At 39.1% G+C, this 22,092-nt stretch overlaps 1 pseudogene; it reads right to left on the reverse strand.

Moving 5' to 3' along the window:
* Positions 1–229: 229 nt before the first annotated feature.
* On the reverse strand, positions 230–1,150 carry LOC112660838 (40S ribosomal protein SA-like; annotated as a pseudogene).
* Between the last annotated feature and the right edge of the window lie 20,942 nt (positions 1,151–22,092).

The following is a 22,092-nucleotide window of genomic DNA, read 5'->3' on the forward strand; positions in this document are numbered from 1 at the left end:
TCAAGCCAACTCCCTACTGAGCATGGAGTCCCATGGTCATAACCTGAGCTGAAACCGAAAGTAAGTTCATCAACCCACTGAGCCACCCAGGCACCCCCAGTAAATTCTCTTTCAAACAAAAACTTTAAACTTTGAAGATTTTGCTGTCATATAGAACATACCTTCACTTTTTTTTTTTTTTACTTTTAGAAACTGTTTATTTTCCTTTAACCTTATTGCCGTTTTGTTTGCTTCTGTGGAAGAGCAGCTTAAGACCACTCAGTGGTTGTTCCTACCCATTCAGTGGCCTGAGCAGTGGCTGCTGCAGACCAATCTTCAGTGGCTGGCTGAGTGCTCCAGTCTTCAGTAGGAAACTGTTGAATAGGCACAGAGGGCACCTGCACGCCTTCAGACCAGTCTGCAACTTCAGGCTGAGAGCAGTGAACTCAGGGGCTGGAGCAGTTCATTCACCCTGAAATTCGTCCTTAGTCACAGCCTTTTAAGCAGCGGCCTGTTCTTCCTTTTCAAACTCTTCAGGGTCTCTGTAGAAGTAGAGATCAGGCATGTTTTCCTGTGAGTGCTCACGGGAAATGGTGCCATGCATGTGCAAGACTTCCTGGGCTAGCATCCACCACATCAGACCCACTGAGTGAGCTCCCTTGTTGTTTCAAGGGGTGGCAATGTCCATGTAGCTCAGAGAAGAGTCTGTGTTACACAGAGCAATGGTAGGCAGGTTAATGTAAGACGCTTCTGTGAGAGGCTGGTGGTCAGCCCTGGGATCAGTAAGATCTGGGATCTGGTGAGAAGCCTTGGCTCTTGGAAGGCTGCCTGCCTGGATCTGGTTAGTCAAGTTTCCAGAAGTGAAGTGGCCAGCAATAGGAGTGGCTCCAGTAGCAGCAGTAAATTTCAGCACAGCAAACCGGCCAGTATTCCTGGATGATATGACACTGACATCGGCAGGGTTTTCAATGGCAACAGTGGCACGAGCTGCCAACAGAAGCTTCTCCCAGGTTCTCTTCAGATTTATGATGTAGATACCATCACATTTCTTTTTGTAGATGTACTGTTCCATTTGGAAGTCAAGGTTGGTGCCACCTAAGTGGGTTCCTGCTGCAAGGAATTTGAGGACATCCTCCTCCTTCATTTGCAGAACATCAAGGGCTCTGGACATTGATGGGAACACAAAACAGTACCATATGGACCCTTCCCTGGGTAGTGTGGAAAGCCCTTTGCTTTCTTTTAACAAGATGCAACAGTGTATTAATTTCCTATTTCTGAGGTAACAAATTACCACAACCTTAGGAATTTCATGCAACACAAATTTATTATTTCTATTTATCATATAATTATGTATTATATTTGTATAAATATATATTTATAGTATGCTTATATTACATATTTATATAATATATTCATATAATATAAATCATTGTATTGTATTATTATGTAACATATTCTATTTATATTTATCACATAATTGCATATTATTTTAACTTATTATTTGTTTGTTATGTACTTATCTAACAGTTTGGAAGTCAAAAGTCAGAAAGGAGTGTCAGTGGGGCTACATGTGTCACTGGGTCCAGTGAAGGGCCTAAGACCAAGCCCTTACCAGTCATCATGGGCCATGTGCACTGCTTGGATCCAGGCTGCTTCCTCTGACTTGTATGTGCCTGGATCCAGATTCTGATTCCACATTCCTGTCTCCTTGTCTGGCTCCGACTCTCTTGCCTGCATCTCACAAGTCTCCTGTGATTACTTAGGTCCATTTGATAATCCAGGGTCATTTTCCCATCTCCAGATCTTCCTATCCTTAATTTAATCACATCTGCAAAGTTCCTTTTACAGGTACAGCAGTGTTTTAACAGCTACCGGAGATTACAAAGTGGACATTTTGGGGAGACCATTGTTCTGTTAATTTATTATATATAAACATTATATTATTATATTAATTATATTATATTATTTATGAAGTGTAGTCAATTCTGGCCTTCATGACTTTGGGCAGAAGGCAGGAAGAGGCTATAGGATAACCTGATCTGAAAAGGAAATATATAAGAAAAGTTATCTAGGAGAGTGTTCAGGGAGAATGTATCTTAAAAAGCGTAAGCATCAGTTTCAATTTCAGAAGTTTTAAGGGGATGATTTAGATTCAAAGCTAACCCATCTAGTGATGTGATGACGGGAAAGTGTTGAGGTACTTTGTTCTATTTCACCATCAGGTGGGACAGATGGAGCCCCAGGGCAAGGAATGGCAGTGTGTCATCTCACAGGGCTTGCTCCATTGGGATTTATTATGTAGATTGGGAATCAGAACAGAAGTACCATTTGAAACTTGGGCATGACATTGAATCTAGTGGAGAAGCATATGGATTCATATCTTTTTTTGAGCAGGAAGACTCTTGGAATCTCATCTGAAGGTGAGAGTTAACATTCTTTTTTTTTTTTTAAGATTTTATTTATTTATTCATGAGAAACACAGAGAGAGAGAGAGAGGCAGAGACACAGGCAGAGGGAGAAGCAGGCTCCACGCAGGGAGCCTGACGTGGGACTCAAACCTGGGTCTCAAAAAAAAAAAAAAAAAAAAAAAAAAAAAACCTGGGTCTCCAGGATCACATCCTCGGCTGAAGCAGCGCTAAACCGCTGAGCCACCCGGGCTGCCCAGAGAGCTAACATTCTTAAGGGAGTTCCCAGGATTGGCTCTTAACTGCTTGAGGCCTAGAGTGGGCTGTATTTGCTGGCTTCAGGTTTTTAATAATCACAACTATGCAGTCCTGATCAGTCAGAATTTAATTATCAATAAATATAACCAGTATTAACCAACCTTTGTTTGTTGCATAATGGACAGTAATGGATGAAGCTCTGAGCGAAGCTTTATACTACATAAATGGTTCATAATACTCAAGTTGTAAAGATCAAACATAGACTCTATGCACTGCATATGCTTTCCACCTAATCCTTAAACATAGTGGATGCTCATAAATGTATTACCAATATTGTTCTTATTAGCATTCTTTGTCATGTGACAACTCTTTCCTGCCTTATCGCCTCCACAGCCAACCTAAAACATGAAGCCCTGCAAGGAACCTCAGACTGGGCTTCTCAGCATCTTCTGCTTTAGCACAGTCTGTGACTTCCCTTGCCTCACAAACTCTTCACCTTCAAATTCACTTTGTGTAAATGTTTCTCTGACTTTCCTAAATAAAGTTTGCTTGTCTGTCTCCCCATAGCACTTTATGTGTCTCATGGTACCTTTCTCACATGGATTGTAATTGTCTGTGCCTTTGTCAGTAGACAGAAAGGCAACTTGCCAACCATCTTTGTGTTTCCAGGAGGTAGAATCTGATGTTAGTGCTTGACACCTGGTTGGTGACTTTAATTAATTAATTAGTTAATTTTATTTATTTTATTTTTAAAGTAATCTCTACGCCCAGTGTGAGGCTCAAACTCATGACCTGAGATCAGGAGTAATATACTCTACTGAGTTAGGCAGCCAGGCACCCCTCTTGGTGACTTTTTAGATTTAAATAGTTTTTATTTACTATAAGGCAAATCTCTGATGTGGTATTTCATTATTTAGTATTAGTAGTTATAATTGTATTACTCTTAATGTAATAATTAATATACTGGTAAATTAATAAAAAGAGTCTTTACCAAGTTTCAGTATTAGGTGCCACTAATACAACAATGTGATAAAAAATGAACTAAAACATACTGGTATAATTTATAATTAATGGGTGAGATAATTTATAATTGAATGGGTGACTTGTGGCAAGCTTTATAACACAATTTGCTGATTACCACAACAGAGGTTCTGTGGACTCACAGAATGTCAGCTGTTAACCATTGTCTGGAAAACCTATTACTTGTGTTTCCATTTGATCCCACAGGTCTTCCACATTCCACGTACACACAGTCTCTGCATCTTCTTGCCTCTCTGCTCACATGAGTCCTCATTCTGGTAGCTTTTCTCCACCTACCACCTTACTTCTACCTCCTTGCACTGCATCACACTTTCTTTTTTTCTTTTTTTTTTTTAAGATTTTATTTATTTATTCATGAGAGACACACAGAGAGAGAGGTAGACATAACAGAGGGAGAAGCAGGCTCCACGCAGGGAGCCCGATGTGGGACTTGATCCTGGGACTCCAGGATCACGCCCTGGGCCAAAGGCAGGTGCTAACCACTGAGCCACCCAGGGATCCCTCCACACACTATCTACCAGAAATATTCCCATAACTCTCAGTCTGGTCCTGGGGGCTCACACTCTGTACTCCAGGATAATCCTTTCCATATGTCTATTTTTGTAATCAGCACATTGTGTCATAATTGTCTGCCCAAGTCATCCACTCAGTTGTAAAAGCCTTAAAGCATAAGTAGGATGTTTTTTGTTTTTATCACTTGTTGCTGTTGAGTTTAAGAAGTAAGCATGCTCCCTATCCCGTTTGGTAACCACACTAAAAATGCATGGGTTCCTGGGAGGCAGCACACAGCAGGGAATAAAAGACAGACTTCCAAATGGCTTAATTTAAGGAATATTCCACAATGGTGTCAGCAGCCCTTGATTCAAGCCAAATGACACAAATTAGTTTAGTATAACAAGAGATTAAAAGATAGTTTAACCAGAGGAAGAGAGAAGCAATAGAAGAAAGTTGAAGTCTGAAGTTCTTTTTGGTCTCTGTAATGGTGGGTATATGTTCAATCTGTCTCCCCTTAAAAATGGAGGCCATCAAGGTCATTGCTGAACATTGAGGAGGCTATTCTGGGCATAGGAGACTAGAGTCTGGGGGTATTTGCTCAGCACCAAAACTTGCTTAGAGTTAAGTGCAGCAGTTTGGTAGTGTGGATAGTGCAGTCTGGGGGAGAGACAGAACTTGGTAGAAGAAAGCAAAGACAATCTCCAGTTTCCCTCAGAGCTAAGTTTGATTCATAGATTTCCAGTGAGTCTAGAGTTGCCTGTGAAAAGATCTAGAAGGGTGAGCCACCTATTCTAGTAGAGCTCTGGCACCAGAACATTTGACTAGAACTCCCTCTGCAGTGACTTGGAGGGGGGCAGCCATGCTTCCCTGCACTGGGACCCATCAGGGATGCACAGACATGGAATATTTCATATGCTGAGGTGAGCTTTGGCTGCTGTCCAGCCTGACATAGCCAGTCCCAGGGATGGATTGAGGTTTGCCAGTAACAGCAAAAGGCAAAGAAGCACCCAGACCACAGATGCATTCTCTCTCCTTTGAGGAAGGACAGTCAGTTAAGCCCTCTCACCTTCTCCCACCTGCAGCTCTAGATGAAAGGAACACAAGCAGCCTAAGAAAAGGAAGTCAGAGCAAGAGGTGATGTAAGACTCTGTGGTTAGTGGAAATAATAATACTTGAATTTTACTGAATATTTACCCAAAGGAAGTGAAGTTTTAAACTAAAAGAAAATAGAATACCTGGAAATGTCATGATTTTGTTAACCCTTGGCTATTGAGAAAGAATGAGGCCTTGAGAAAGGAAACCCGTTTTATATCAAAACAAAGAGAGGCTTTTTTTTGTTTTTTGTTTTTTTTTTCCCCCTGCAAACATTTGATTTTACTTTCTAATTTGTACCTGTTAAGAATTGCAGTTATGCTGTGGAAGGAGCCTCGGTGTCCATCGAAAGATGAGTGGATAAAGAAGATGTGGTTTATGTATACAATGGAATATTGCTCAGCTATTAGAAATGACAAATACCCACCATTTGCTTCAACGTGGATGGAACTGGAGGGTATTATGCTGAGTGAAGTAAGTCAGTCGGAGAAGGACAAACATTATATGTTCTCATTCATTTGGGGAATATAAATAATAGTGAAAGGGAATATAAGGGAAGGGAGAATAAATGTGTGGGAAATATCAGAAAGGGAGACATAACGTAAAGACTGCTAACTCTGGGAAACGAACTAGGGGTGGTAGAAGGGGAGGAGGGCGGGGGGTGGGAGTGAATGGGTGACGGGCACTGGGGGTTATTCTGTATGTTAGTAAATTGAACACCAATAAAAAATAAATTAAAAAAAAAAAAAGAATTGCAGTTATGCACTATGTTGATATTCAGGGCACTTTTGCATAGAATCAGTATGCTTTCACTCTTGTGATTTGTAACAATAAATGGAGATCAATGAATACTATAATTATAGTTTATTATATTATTTTAACTTGACAAGGATAGAATTTTATTTCTTAGTTGGAATGATCAGCCTCAGAAAAGTTGTGACTTCCGACATACAGACCACGCTGCCTCAGTAAAGATCAGTGATAAGAATTCTCCAGACATCATTCAGGGACCCTCTGCATCAGAATCAATTGGAGTATTTGTTAAAAATGGAGATTCTTGGGCAGCCCGGGTGGCTCAGCGGTTTAGCACCGCCTTCAGCCCAGGGCCGGATCCTGGAGACCCGGGATCGAGTCCCACGTCAGGCTCCCTGCGTGGAGCCTGCTTCTCCCTCTGCCTGTGTCTCTGCCTCTCTCTCCCTCTCTGTGTGTCTGTCATGACTAAATAAATAAAATCTTTAAAAAAAATGGAGATTCTTGGTCACACACCTGATCTGTGGAATCAAAATATGTAGGAGTAAAGCCTATCAAAACGACGTCTTAACTGTGTTGCCCAGAAGATTGACGCTTGCTAAAATCTGAGAGCTACTGAAGACTATGCTCCTTCAGCTGATGTGTCATCTTGAAATGGCCTTAGTGTTTGATTGTGAATAGGGCTGAAAATACATCAAATTCCATTTTTGACCTTTGCAATTCAGGAGTCATGTAGAAGCCCTTTCCTTTTACCTCCAAAACATGCACATTAAACAAAAATTAAAGTCCAAGACCTCAACTGTGAGAAATTGCAATTGAATCGTTCATATTCTGAAATGCTGTAGCTGACAGCTTTGATCTGTGCAGACAGAAGTCACTGTGAAGCAGAGTGTGCAAATGACTTTTCCTCTACTTGTTAGGTCATTAGTTTTCCTGTTGCTTATTCTCAGCTTCCTCTCTTCCTTCACTTCAAACCTTTAAGCCATCTTGTATCTGGCAGTGAATACCTTTATACTTTCTTCACATCCTGCTTGTAGGAGCCACTGCTTTTTATTCAGATATGTGAGTAAGTGGTTCCTCTGAGTCCCGTTTCATTTTTGGTTCTATGAATGTTTATTTACAAGTTAAAAAACACTGCAAGTATCTGGAGAAAATAAAAGAGAAGGATTATGATATGTGAGCTTGACATGCACAGGGATGTCCCAGGCCTATGCAGATAAGGCCATGTATCTGGGCTTCAGAAGAAGTTGGAAGTAGGTTATGAATGCTTCTAGGGCTTGACCTCTCAAGCTCTTTCTTTTTGGAGGTACTTGGTCTTTTTATCTTTCCTTCTCCCTACACATCAGTTTTATCCTTCCTATTTTGTGGATGATGGACACTTCAGACCTACAATAATTGAATCTTTGTTCATCTTCAAGCCTTCTCTTACACCAATATTTTTCTATGCTTTCCTCAAAATAGGTGGCTTCCTACTGAGTTACTATGCCCTGTGTTTTCCTTGCTTTGGTCTCACTCTTTGCCTTTATTTTTATTTTTTTTAAGATTTTATTTATTTATTCACGAGAGAGAGAAAGAGAGAGAGGCAGAGACACAGGCAGAGGGAGAAGCAGGCTCCATGCAGGGAGCCCGTCGTGGGACTCGATCCTGGGTCTCCAAGATCACACCCTGGGCTGAAGGCGGCGTTAAACCCCTAAGCCACCTGGGCTACCCCCTCACTCTTTGCCTTTAATCTCATATGTGGAAGCCCTGAATAATCCCTTCCCTCAAATTCCATGTCCTTGGGGTGTCTTCTTCAGATTTTCCTGCTAGAAGATATCTTTTCCTCCTCTCAGAGGGTATGTTATGTTTCAGGGTGGAGGCAGTTTGTGTCCATAGTTTATTTTCCATGATGGATGACACGTTCATGGAAGTTATTATATACTTTGTGTATTTCAGCATCCCAGCTCAGACTCTTGTATGCAGATACACAGTAAATACTTGAACATGGAAAATAAGGAAAAAAGACAGACGGTAAACAACAACACAAATATATCTGAGAAATAAAATGCAGCTTCACGTTCCCTTTTGTCAGATTGTCAAATTATACTTTCTTTTAAAAAAATTTATTTATTCATGAGAGACACACACACACACACAGAGAGGCAGAGACATAGGCAGAGGGAGAAGCAGGCTCCGTGCAGGGAGCCCCCATGTGTGACTCGATCCCAGGACCTCAGGCTCATGCCCCTGTTGTGCCCAAGATTGCGAATCCGAGAAACCACCGAGAAGCCGACACCGATGCAAACACACGAGGGTTTATTACAAGCTCGAGCTTGGGTCCAAGTACACCCGACACAGCCACAGTGGAGCAGGGACTTGGACCCCGACGTGGGTTTTGGCTTAGTTTTAAGGGCTGGTCTCGGGGACCTCCAGAAGGGCTGGAGCAATTCCTCAAGTTATGTTTACATTCTGATATGGGGCCTTCAAGGGTATTGAGCTCTGCTTTCATTCTAATTATGGGGCTTTCTGGGACCTTAAGCTGTAAGCTGTTTTTTTCTTTTTTTCCTGTAACTGAAGTACTGTAAGTTTTAGCTCTTCTTCGCAGGGGCCTGGGATGGCTGGAGTGTGCTAACGCTGGACTTAAAGTGGAATGGCCTTAATTTTCTCGGCCTCCACACCCCGAGCTGAAGGCAGGTGCTCAACTGCTGAGCTATCTAGGTGTCCCTCAAATTATGCTTTCAGTGTGAAATTTAGGTAAAGAAAAGGCCTTTGTCAAACAGTTACAAGACTTCATTAGGTTACTGATGTACTCTTGAGAATATTTTTTATAATATATAAGTATATAGCACTGGGATACCCTATAGAGTAGAAATCCTGTGGAAGTAGTCAGGAAGAGTGTATAGCAGCTGTTTTTCAAAGTTAAATAGTCTGTTTTACAAAAGGAATTATTCAAATATAAGAAAAAGCTTTCGCTTGTAGAAATCAGTAACTAAAAAAAGATTATTCTCAAAAACATCCTTCCTTTTGCTGCTCTTGGGGGAAAAAAAAGACAACTTAAAATAAATAAAATGTCATCCAACTTCCCCTCCAACATGCATAGCAGTTTAAAAAAATCGAAGAACAAATGTGTATGCAGCCAGAGCCAAATTGAACCAAATGCAAATGGGAATGCTTTCCTAATAATACCCTTCCCAATAAACCCTTCAGAATGGTCTCACAGTGAAATTGTTGACATATTGTTCAGTGTAACAAAATTCTAGGGTCAACATAAGTGCCAACAGTGAAGTGTGGCTGTATAAGGAATAAGAGGATAAGAGAAAGAGGAGAGAGAGAGAGAGAGAGAGAGAGAGAAAGTGTGCATGAGTACGGGCATGCTTGCATGTGCACGCAGGCAACCTTTAGAAGAGAGCCAATAAAAAGTGCCAGATGAGTGGCATCTAATTGAATATAATTGCTCTTGCGGTATTGGTAACTGAGCCAGAAAGTAGGTCATGCAGCCCATTTGACTTCTTTCCTGGGATCAATTAGCCTGGAGCTTTTGCATTCTTTGAACAAAAAGAGAGGAAAATGATCAAAGAATGAACAAATGAACAAAGACCAGCTGTTGATATACACAGGGTGGCTTCTAGAGCTGATCCCTTACCTGATTTGGTCTATCAGTGATTTGTACCTTCTGCCTCTTATGTAAACTCAAAGCTGTGCCTTGCCTCGATGATTTTCTCTGATAAGTTTTCACTGCCTGCCTTCAGCAGCAGTTTGCATACCTTAGGTAATTCCTTTACTCAGCATCCATATCTGACCTACTGTGCATCAGGAACAGTAAGTTACAAAATTGAATCCTCAAATACGAATGTGTTCTAAAATAAAAGTGAAGGAATATTGGTCCTTTAGACTAATCAGTTAGACAGGAAAACACAGACCTATAGTATGGAGGCATAAGTAATGTGCTATATCTCCATATACAGTGTAATTTATAATATATCTAAAAATTAAAGCAGAATTAATGCTTGCAAATCAAAATTAAAAACTCAAGTAATTCTAAACCTCTCCCTTAACTGCATATTTCAGATTTTCTTTCACAAGATCTTTCTTTCATGAAAGCAGATCTGTTGCCAATATGATCCGGGAGATCTGACTCATGAAATGTAATAAAAGAGACCTAGGTACATTATAAATAATAATTACCATTATTGATAGCATTCAAAATGTATTTTTGATTTGATAATAATAAAAAGAGTCCAAATTTTTAGTAAGAGGGAAACCTTGATGTTCTTTATCAACACGCTCCTTGTATGGAAAACACTGTTGTTTGACAGAGTCTGGACTAACATCCAGACACTACGACTGTTCTGTTTTGATTTCTATTTTGATTTAATGTAAAAGCTGCAGCTTTGATAACAAAGTAAAGTAGCTCATGGTGAGATATATTGAGCATATATGACTTGCATTGTAGTGCAAATAATTGCAGGTAATAACATGTGAAAACACTGGTTCTCACACTATAGGTATGTAATAAAAGCTTATTGAGTAAATATGATAATCCAATATATCTTAAACTATAATTTGGTTATAACCTTCATAACATAAATGTCCAATATCTCACAGGGCAGCCAGACTTTCAACGGAATTATTTTACTGGAAGATGGATTTAAAGCAATCTAGAAGGCAGCCCAGGTGGCTCAGCGGTTTAGCGTGGCCTTCCGCCCAGGGCATGATCCTGGAGACCCGGGATCGAGTCCCACGTGGGGTTCCCTGCATGGAGCCTGCTTCTCCCTCTGCCTGTGTCTCTGCCTGTCTCTCTCTCTCTGTCTCTAATAAATACATTAAAAATAAATAAATAAATAAATAAATAAATAAATAAATAAATAAAAATTAAAAAAGCCTATAGGGCAGCCCCGGCAGCTCAGCGGTTTAGCACCGCCTTCAGCCCAGGCAGGGAGCCTGCTTCTCCCTCTGCCTGTGTCTCTGCCTCTCTTTCTCTCTGTGTGTCTCATGAATAAATAAATAAAATCTTTAAAATAGATAAATAAATAAAAGCTTATAAAAATCAATCAAGATGGAGAGTATTTCTTTGTGATTTTAGTTTGTTGAATGTAATTTTACTAATAATATGCTTAAAATTATTCAATGTATAAACATAAGAGTGACACTATTTTGGACTTAATGTTTCTAATTTTTAAAAATTTTGTGACTTTATCAATTGCTAAACCTAAAGCATAGTGATTCTTTAGGGTTTCGGAAGGCCATTTCATTCCCCAAGTATCTCACATTTATGAGTATTTTTTATCATCAGAGAATGTCGTTCCCCACTACCATTCCCTTACGCATCAAGTGAGATAACAAGTAAGGCAGGTCTGCTACTTGAGCAGTTCCTGTTCGAGACACCTTGTGTTCCCTAGCAAAGCCTTCTTGATTTTTGTCCTGTGACCTTTTACCTCCCATTGATTGGTCCAGTCATTTCTCCACTAACATTCTTTACATCATAGTCCAGACTCAATGATAAGGTTGGGTAAAGTAAGTGTGCAGTTATTTGGATAATTTAAGCTACCACCATGCTTTGTCTCTATTACCTAGACAATTGACTTTCTAGGAAGTGAAGAGATTATTAACTTGTAATTATTCAGGCAATTCAAGTCAAAGCAATATTTTTGCTTGAATTATCCAGATAATTGTTTCAAATCTATATTTTGCTTTGCTAATTGAGAGCTAACCTTGGGAAGCATGGCTTTGGCAGCAAATAGCCTCAGAGATTCCAATTCAGACATTCATCCCTGAAACTTTTATTGGTAGCTGATTTCATTATACTTTTATGAGGTTAATACATCTAACTTCATGGACAAGGAACAGGTAAAGCGCCTTGTGTGACTTTGGATAGACATGAAGTTACATGAGCTTCATAGACCATTAACCTGCCATTTAACCTGTAATTGCTGTTGGTCAAAAGCAAAAGAATATTACGGATGATATTCCATGTCCTGTAGTTCTTACTCTATAATTAGGCAGATTATATCATGGTTCTCTTGGGTTCAAAGAAAAGTGGTCTACCTCAATGCCTAAAGAAAGACAGGATTTATTTTTAAGATGTACAAAGGCTGGAGCTGAATTGGAAAGGTGTCCTCTTCTCTTTCTCTCTCTTAGGACTCTCCGGAAAGCTCACTCAGAAATCTCAGCATCTCTCAGCACATTTGGTCATCATCCTACTCTTTGCATTTTGCTTGTGAAACATCTAGAATGGCTGCTCCTGCTTCCAATCTCTTCCAGCTATCCAGCTCCATTAAATCATTTCAGTCCCAAAGCTTCCTATTTCTGAACTCTCAAGAGATGAATATGATGGTTCTGCTCAGTTTTTCAAGCAAGTGGAAAGTGGGGGCTTACCATGAATCTATTGACCATGGCTAACTCAATAAGCTGGGGGCAGTCCATTAGATGCAATGCAGAACAGTCCCTTGCTCTGGAGGTTCAAACACAGAGTCCCTTGGAAGTATGTGCGGTGGGTCAGGTAATGACTCACTTCTATAATGCTAAATGTATGCCTTACAGGTATTCTTGAAAAATTGCAGGATTCAGCTAGTCTTTTTCTTCAAATGATGGTAGCATATAAAAATCACAAATATCCAACACATATTGTCTTTATTAAAAAGTAGGGCTCTGGAGACTAATAAGTTTTATCTGCAAACATCTATTGAGTGTCCATTATATTTCAGGTGCTGGTGCTTGGAATACAGTAATAAGACAGATGGCATGTCCTATGCTGCTTAATTTGTAACAGGGAGAGACACACTAAGCAAATATGTAAATTCTACAAAAAGCAGGGTCTGCAATGATAATTGCAATGAAGGAAAATAAAACTTTGTAAGAGGACAGAGAATGTTTAAGGTTAATATTTAAATGAGATGTCAGAGAAGGCTTTTCTGAAGGGGTGACATTTGAGCAGAATTGGAAGGAAGCATGTGACTGTCTAGGGAAGGATATGCCAGATAGAAGGAAGAGCAAATGCAAAAGCCTCCCGTTTCCCCACAGTGGGAATGCATTGCCTAGTGTCTTCCAGGAATATGAAGGAGGCCACTGTGGCTGGATAGCAGGGAGCTAAGGGGCAAATAGTCATAGAAGAGGTATATAAGGGAAGAAGGCAAGTGTGGAGTTCATATCACTCTTCAGGTCATAGGATCAAGTTTGGACTTCATTTTATATGAGATTGCAGGGCTTTGAGCAAGACAGTAGCATTGACATTTTTAAGTTTTAAGAGTAACTTGTGATGCTATTTGAATTGTAGACTGTGCAGAGTGAGAGAGAAAACATGGAGCCCATTAAGAGGCTGTTGGAACTTGTGGGTGTCATTAGCACTTAGTATAGGAATGGTGAGAAATGCTGCATTCACAGTTCTAGGATGTATTTTGATAGGAAAGCTGATAAAACTTGCTGAAGGTTTTGATTTGGGTTATGTGTGAAGCAAAGGAGTTAAAAATGATTCCAGTCATGTTAGCCTAATGAAAGGATGAAGGGTAGTACCATTTTCTGAGATGAGGGAGACTAGGGGCACCAAGGTTTTGGATGCAGGGAAGCAGTAGTTCATTCTCAGATGTGTTAATTTTGAGTCATGCAAATGTGGATGCTAAATAATTAGTTGTCTAATTCTAGAGTTGAAAGAAAAGATTAGACTGGTAAATAGATGAGAAGCTATCTTTTTTTTTTTTTTTTTTTTTTTTTTGATGAGAAGCTATCTTTAAAGTGAAGCGAGGATTGCATCATTGAGACAGTTGTGTGGAAGAGAACTATCTCTTATTCAATTCCTGAATTGTCTTACCTAGTTTTCTTATATCTATACACAGAGAAGTTTCCAACCTCATCATTATCACAAATACCCTAATTATGATACTGCCTGATTCCTTGCACATTATCACTATAGTTCCCTGCTCATAATTACTCCTGCCGGTTTTTATTTCACCAATGCTACTGATTTCCTTTTGTTGTCTTCTCCAACAAATTATGAAGTTATATCTCTCACTGTTTAAAGAAATTAACTTAATACTCATTTTCCACATTGATTTCATGAGGTTCTGACTCATCTTTTATTCTGTACCCATATTCCAGTGGGTTCCATTTGTGCTATATTGATTTTATATTTGATTCAACAATACTTGTGAAGAATTATTATGAGCCAAGAGTTGTGCCCTTATGCTTTATAAAAGTTCTGATTTTTTTTAGTATCCATTACAATGTTAACAGCATTGTCTTCTAATTTAAAAAAAATTTTTAAAACATTTTAAAACTACCTTTTCGGGATCCCTGGGTGGTGCAGCGGTTTAGCGCCTGCCTTTGGCCCAGGGCGCGATCCTGGAGACCCAGGATCAAATCCCACATCAGGCTCCCGGTGCATGGAGCCTGCTTCTCCCTCTGCCTATGTCTCTGCCTCTCTCTCTCTCTCTCTGTGTGACTGTCATAAATAAATAAAAATTAAAAAAAAAAAACTACCTTTTCTTAGAGAGAGAGAGAAAGAGAGTGGAGGGAGGGGCAAAAGGTGAGGGAGAGAGAATCTCAAGTAGGCTCCGTGCCCAGCACAGAGCCCAACATGGGGCTGGATCTCACAAGCCTGAGATTATGGCTTGAGCAGAAATCAAGAAGGGGACACTTAACCAACTGACCCACCCAGTAGGTGCCCCTACAGCATTGCCATTTATCTATCTATCTATCTATCTATCTATCTATCTATCTATCTATCATCTATCTATCTATCTATCATCTATCTATCTATTTATTTTAAAAGATTTTATTTATTTATTCATAGAGACACACACACACAGAGGCAGAGACACAGGCAGAGGCAGAAGCAGGCTCCATGCAGGGAGCCCGATGTGGGACTCAATCCCGGGTCTCCAGGACCCTGCCCCAGTCTGCAGGCGGTGCTAAACTGCTGCGCCACCGGGGCTGCCGCCTTTTATTTATTTATTAAAAAATTTTTTTGTATATTTTTTTATTGGAGTTGCATTTGCCAACATGTAGTATAACACCCAGTGCTCATTCCATCAAGTGCCTCCTTCAGCGCCTGCCACCCAGTCACCTCATCCCCCTGCCCACCTCCCCTTCCGCTGCCCCTTGTTCATTTCCCAGAGTTAGGAGTCTCTCAAGTTCTGTCACCCTCACTAATATTTCCCACTCATTTTCTCTCCTTTCCCTTTTAATCCCTTTCACTATTTTTCATGTTCCCCGAATGAATGAGACCATATAATGTTTGTCCTTCTCCGACTGACTTACTTCACTCAGCATAATACCCTCCAGTTCCATCCACGTCGAAGCAAATGGTGGGTATTTGTCGTTTCTAATGGCTGAGGAATATTCCATTGTATACATAGACCACATCTTCTTTATCCATTCATCTTTCATCTTTCAATGGATATTGAGGCTTCTTCCACAGTTTGGCTATTGTGGACATTCCAGCATTGCCTTTTAGATAGTAATGTTAATGTTTGTAATCATAATTACATTCCATAATACGTATATGCTGCTTTACTTTTTTTTTTAAGATTTTATTTACTTATTCATGATAGAGAGAGAGAGAGAGGCAGAGACACAGACGGAGGGAGAAGCAGGCTCCATGCCGGGAGCCGGACGTAGGACTCGATCCCAGGACTCCAGGATTGCGCCCCGGCCAAAGGCAGACACCAAACCGCTGAGCCACCCAGGGATCCTTTGCTTTCCTTTTTTTACAAAGACTGGTCACATATAATATCTCACTTAAGCTTCCCAATGAGACTGTGAGGGTGATATTACTGTTATCTCAATTTTATAGGTATTTATATTATCTGTTATGACACCTGTTCCAGGAAATAAAGAAGATGTAGAGAAGGATGGGAAAATGACACCTCGTTCCATTGGCTTATAATGTGAAATAATATTTACATTTAATTAGATAGAAAAGGAAGGCAGATCAAAGGTAGAGTTGTGTAGCAACTAGAGGTGCAGTGGGCTGTATTATATGAGCAAACACCGTTAATTGTGAGGACAAGATTTCCAGCAGTTCCAAAACTGTAGTTGTTTTAAGAGTGTGTTAACAACATTTTTTTAAAAGATTTTATTTATTTATTTATTTATTTATTTATTTATTTATTTATTTATAAGAGACACACAGAGAGAGGCAGAGACACCACAGGCAGAGGGAGAAGCAGGCTCCCTGCGGGGAACCTGATGTAGGACTCAATCCCAGGATCTGGGATCACGCCCTGAGCTGAAGGCAGAAACTCAACCACTGAGCCACCCAGGCATCCCATCTAACAACATTTTTTATTGTTATTTTTGAATCTAAAAATGAGTGTGAAATGAAGCTTAAAGTTGGATTATACCATTTTGAATTATTTTAAGTCAAATATATATATACGCAGAGTCCTTTGCTAAAGAGAAAAATCATTACTCCTTTCTTAGTTGACTAGATTGTTGAGGAGTCAAGAAAAACAAAAACAAATTACTCTTTTTTTTCCTTATTCGACATTCTCAAAGCAACAGAAGGCTATATAAAACTAAAAACCATGGCGATTTTCTCTTTTTCTTTCTCATTTTATCATTGTCATGAGTATGATCATTGTTTGGTTGCTTCCAGCAAAGGTTTAGTGGACTTTGTCTAGTTAAAACATTCCTTCCTCATTATGAGAAATTGCATGAAGTAAGGAAGGGGCCCTGGGATTCCTTTATCCTATATACTAAGTTATTATTTTAACATATTTCAATGTCTTGTGATCAGAAGTTGTTGCTTCTGTCCATGGTGTGTTTCCTTGGGCTAATATATTGATCTTGTTGAGCCACCAGGAACCAAGCTGTGCAACTTTGAGCAAGTCACCTAATTCCTTAGTCCTTAAATGCCCCAGCTATGAAGGGAGGTAGTTGAACTACATGATCTCTGTTCTTCTAATTCAGAAGTTTTGTGAGTGTATGACATGCATAACAAACTCGATATAATACTCTACCTTTCCTGGAACTGTTGGTGTTCACAATTTTGCAAAGTTCCATTCTTGACTGTCCTTTGTCTGTGAACAATCACATATACTCTCAAGGCTTTAATACCACATGAATATTGCTTACTTCCAAAAGCAGATCTACAGCCCAGCATTCCCCAAACTGTGTTTGTAGGGCTCTAGTGTTCCTGGAGATAGTAATAGTAATTCAGTCAAAAACAGGTCCATTGGATTCTGCTTACTCTATTTCCCACTTGGAGATAAACAAAGCTTTATTTGTTTACACATTAAACTCACATTAAGTGCTTTGAAAAATCTTGCAGTGTAGAGAGTTTTTTTTTTGTTTTTTTTTTTAAGATTTTATTTATTTATGATAGTCACAGAGAGAGAGAGAGAGGGGCAGAGACACAGGCAGAGGGAGAAGCAGGCTCCATGCACCGGGAGCCTGACGTGGGATTCGATCCCGGGACTCCAGGATCGCGCCCTGGGCCAAAGGCAGGCGCCAAACCGCTGCGCCACCCAGGGATCCCTAGAGAGTTGTTTAAGACAATGTCAAAGACCTGTTTTGAGGTATCAGCAGATATCTTTGTTTGCCTATCTTCTCTTGAACCCTGTAAATCCTCAGTAAGCACGAAATATAGAGCTCCTGGTACTTGAGTAAGTCCTCTGGGGTTAGGATCCTTGCATATTTGCTCATGTGAGTCATGAAAGACTAAGATCTCATGTTTTTATTTCTCAAACTTCAAATACTTTTTTTGCATTCATATTTTCTGCAGTGAAAAATTGCTGTAGTTCAAAATATCTAATTGATCAAAATCTGGATGATTGCTCAAGTCAGACCAATAAAAAAAGGAAAGGAAAGTCAGATTGTGCATTTTCATTTGCTCATCAAACAAATGCTGCAATATTTATGATTTTCCTCTTCTACTTCAGTGGTAGAAAAAACTGAATGTTTAAATTAATACTTATGTGGAATGCAGAAAACAATTGTTGGGATATAAAATCTGGTGAGGGCCAAATTTCAGATATGATATGAAATTTAGAAGATAGTGTTTCTGAAATCACTTCACAAAGACCTATTTTAGCCCACATAAGGAAGCAAGCCGGATATTATTTCATGAAATTCAAGTTTAAAATAAACTTCCTTATGACTGATTCTGTCATTAAAAAGTAAAATTTCTTGTAAATATTGGAATAAAGTGGGTGAACACTGTAATTATTGTGTGCACACATATATTAGGGCATATTTAGAACTTATTCTAAGAATAGAGCTACTTAAAGCTCACTGCTCACCTGTGAACTGTATTATTGAACAAGGTCATTCTTATCACACATCACAATTGCAGCTTACCTTAGTTAATTGTTAATAGGCCTGAGCTGTGGCTTTCAGTAACCAAGTTATCAGGTCAGTGCCACAGTTACCTGAAATGAAACAAGTTCCTCACCATTTTTATTCTGGGCATTAGACAAATTATCTTTCATGAGATAAGGTTAAGTGCATAAATTTGTGTCACAAGAATATCTTATTCTTTTTGAGGGTAATAATAGTTGTCTTAGAAAACAGAGTTAAATCTTCAAACACTGACAGGGGATACTCCCATTTGCATTCTATGACTAAAATTTTGGTTTAATTCTCAGAGGAGAGCTTGTCATTCCCTTAGATTCCCTGCTTCTTTAATGTTTTCAAAGATTGAATTTCCTACAAGGAGAAAGATTTAGGAAAGCAAATAAGGTGTCTCTGCTTATTAACAAGCAAAAATGAGACATTTAAATAAGTTGAGCTTTGCCGGTCTTAACCCAACAAATCCCCCAAAACAAGTTTAGCATTAAATATTAAATTGGCCAGAGGAAAGAATTAACTGGAAACCAAGTCAATTATATTGCAGCTGTCCAGCAAAAAAAAGAAAAAAAAAAGTTTTTATATTATAATTTCTTTTCCCCTCCCACAAATATATGCCTAAATAGAGAATCTTATGTAGGAAATATGGTGGGTTCTTATAACTTCTATTTATTTATTTTTAAATTTATTTTAAAGATTTTGTTTATTTGAGAGGGAGGGAGAACAAGTCAGGGTCAGGGAGAGGCAGAAGGAGAAGTTGACTCCTCACTGAGCAGGTAGCCCCATGTGTGGCTCCATCCCAGGACCTGGAGATCATGACCTGAGCCAAAGGTAGATACTTCACTGACTGAGCCACCCAGGCACCCCAAGGGTTCTTATAATTTTTAAAATGCTCAGAAGAAGATGGTTTATTTTTCTTCCTGGTATGAACTGTACAAAGGTAAAATTCTACTTATAAAATTGTGGGATTTTTGTAACTAAAAAAAGTAATTTTCATTAAATGGTCAAACATTTCTTTGGAGTTCAGAAAATAAAACTCAGTAAAGGAAGAATATTAAAATAGCAACAGACAATGTGTATTAGGCTCCTGGCATTTCTAATTCATTCTTCTTAGACTACTGATAGCCTTTCTTCCAGTCATAAGTCATCAGGCATAAGCTTTGCTCGAGCGCTGTTCACTGATACTACATATCCATTGATAATTACTATTGGAGTGTGTTCTGTTCTGAGGCTAAGGGCCACCTTTTCTGCTCAGGAGGCATCTTGGTCTCAGTAAACCAGAGATGATGTGAGGAGGTATACAAGTAGAGGTCTGTTCCAGTGTCAAAATAAAGCAGACATTCAGCTTCTCTGCTGGCATCTAAACTGCATGAATTTCACTAGTATAAGGAAAGGGTTCTGACATTTAGCTAATAGACCCAGAAATTTGGGTGTGACACTTGCTCAAGCTGAAAAACAGCTGGATTTCTAAGTTAAACTAAGCAAATCATTGCAAGTAATGGAAGATAAGGCAGCACAAGGTGGATGTTTGAATCCATTCTCTTCATTTTACAAATTAAAAACCTGGGGTCCTGAAAGGTCATGTGGCATAGTGAAGATTTCATGGCATGTAAGTGTTGGCTAGGAGTTTAATCAGATTCAAATCCAAGTACACTACCTGACATGCTTTCTCTTTCGACATGTTCGGTCAATAAGCATTGACTGATTTTTTTACAGTGAACAGAACACTGAACTCCTCCGGGAAATAAACCTAGGAAATTAAATTCAATGTAGGCATTTTTTTAAAAAATTAAAAAAAATAATTATACAACAAGATAGTAGAGTTGAGCACTTATCCCCTGAGCTTTAACATTATCACAAGTTAGTCTATGTAATTTATGACAAGTTGACATAAAGAGGCAAGGAGAGATGAAGGAAAGGATACATAATCTGGACAATTATTTGAGTTCATCCTGTACTTGCCTACCCTTTGTGTTGTTTGTAAATAAGAATTTTATAGAATGTACTTGTAGGCTAAGCCAGAAAAAATCAGTGAGAAGCATTACAAATCTCAACTCCACTTTGGCTTGGATGCCATCACTGTAATGGTTTTATGATCATTTATACTGATACTTAAGAACTACTGTAGTACAACATTCTGAAAATTACTTTCATTCACTGTATTTAGACATAGGGAGGGGATGTTATTTACCTTAATATTATTGCATTGGTTTTTAAAGAATAAGTATAAGATAGACCTGCAATCAATTACCCAGGATCCCCTTCTGAAGCATCCTTAAATTTTATGAGAAATTCTCTTATAGCTGCTCTAACTTGACTTCACAGATAAGGAGAGCTCTTCCTTCCTTTACATCCAACATGGCCTGAGAAGTCCTGATAACTTCTCCCCTTCCTTAAATGTCTCAGCCTTGTTTGAATTTCTGGGTTGGGATGATGCTGAAATTAACATGGCTCATTCTTTCATTTCTAAGTAAGCTCTTAACATGTCAAATTCCAATTTGAGGAGGTATTTATTTGTTTATTTATTTTTTAAAGATTTTATTTATTTATTTGAGAGAGAGAGAGAGAGATCCCTCTCACAAGGATGGGGAGAGGCAGAGGGAGAAGCAGACTCTGCTGAGCAGGGAACCAGACATGGGGCTCGATCCCAGGACCCCGAGATCATGACCTGAGGCAAAGGCAGACGCTCAACCAACTGAGCCACTCAGGCCCCCCAGAGGTCGCTTTAGAATGTGGGAATACCTAACACTTCTTTAGATTCTGTTTTGGGCCCATTAAGAATTCCTGAAAATCAGGAAAGTGTTCATATAGCATCTTACTAGGTAGTCTGCTGATACCAATCCTGCTAACAGTGGTGACTATGATTTCTTTCTTTTTGAGAGGCTTAACAGTTATAATCCAGTTTAAAGTGATAAATGCTTTGAGTTTGTCTGGAAGTTGCTCACCATCTTTAATACTTTAGTCTGTTGGTTTATTTTGGAAGCTGATGATGGTGGAGGTTTTAATAAAAATTAAGCAAATTGTGAAAAGAGTCTTCCAGCTTCTTCAATCCTTGCTCTACATGCCTCTTTCCCCAACCAAGCCATGCTTCAGTTCCTGGTATTATGGCTGGCACCAATAAAGAAATGATTCTTTGAAATGATGACAAGCCTGCTGCTCCTTGCATGCCAAGCTCAGCTCTACTTTGGGAGGAACATTAAGATACTGCTCCAAGAATGTGGACAGAGTTGCTCTCAGTGTCCATTGGAACATGTGTAATTCTTTTTGGTGGGACTTTTGTCTTTATAAACAAAATTCATGGGTCCATATAAGGTACGGTGACTCATTGATTTAGATTTAGATGTAGATTTAGATTTAGATTTAGATTTAGAAGAATGGGTGGAGAAGAGGTATCCAGTTATTTGTTTATCATTCAATCAGTGCATGAGGATCATTTCTGATATTTAAGTATTATCATCTTCTGTTCAGATCTAGGAACTATCTACCTCCTTGTGGACTTTACTAGCAAATGCACCTTTCTTAGGTAATTTCATATGTCCACCACAATAAAAAGGTGGCAATTCTGTTAGTATTTAAAATGGCACCACTCCTCAGAATCTGTTTCTATTCAAATAATTAGATATTCCTTCCTTTGCAGTTGCCTTATATTCTTTACTTAATGTTGAGTACATTGATCCTCATGACACCATATTATCCATTGAACCTTCCATGAATATTAAATTCTCTCTAATCACAGGTTGTTACTATGCTTTGCTGATAATGAGCTCAGATGTAAATCTTACCCAGGATACTCAGAATAATGTGAAAGATA

This window comes from Canis lupus, chromosome 4 (assembly GCF_003254725.2).
Source record: "Canis lupus dingo isolate Sandy chromosome 4, ASM325472v2, whole genome shotgun sequence".
NCBI lineage: Eukaryota > Metazoa > Chordata > Mammalia > Carnivora > Canidae > Canis > Canis lupus.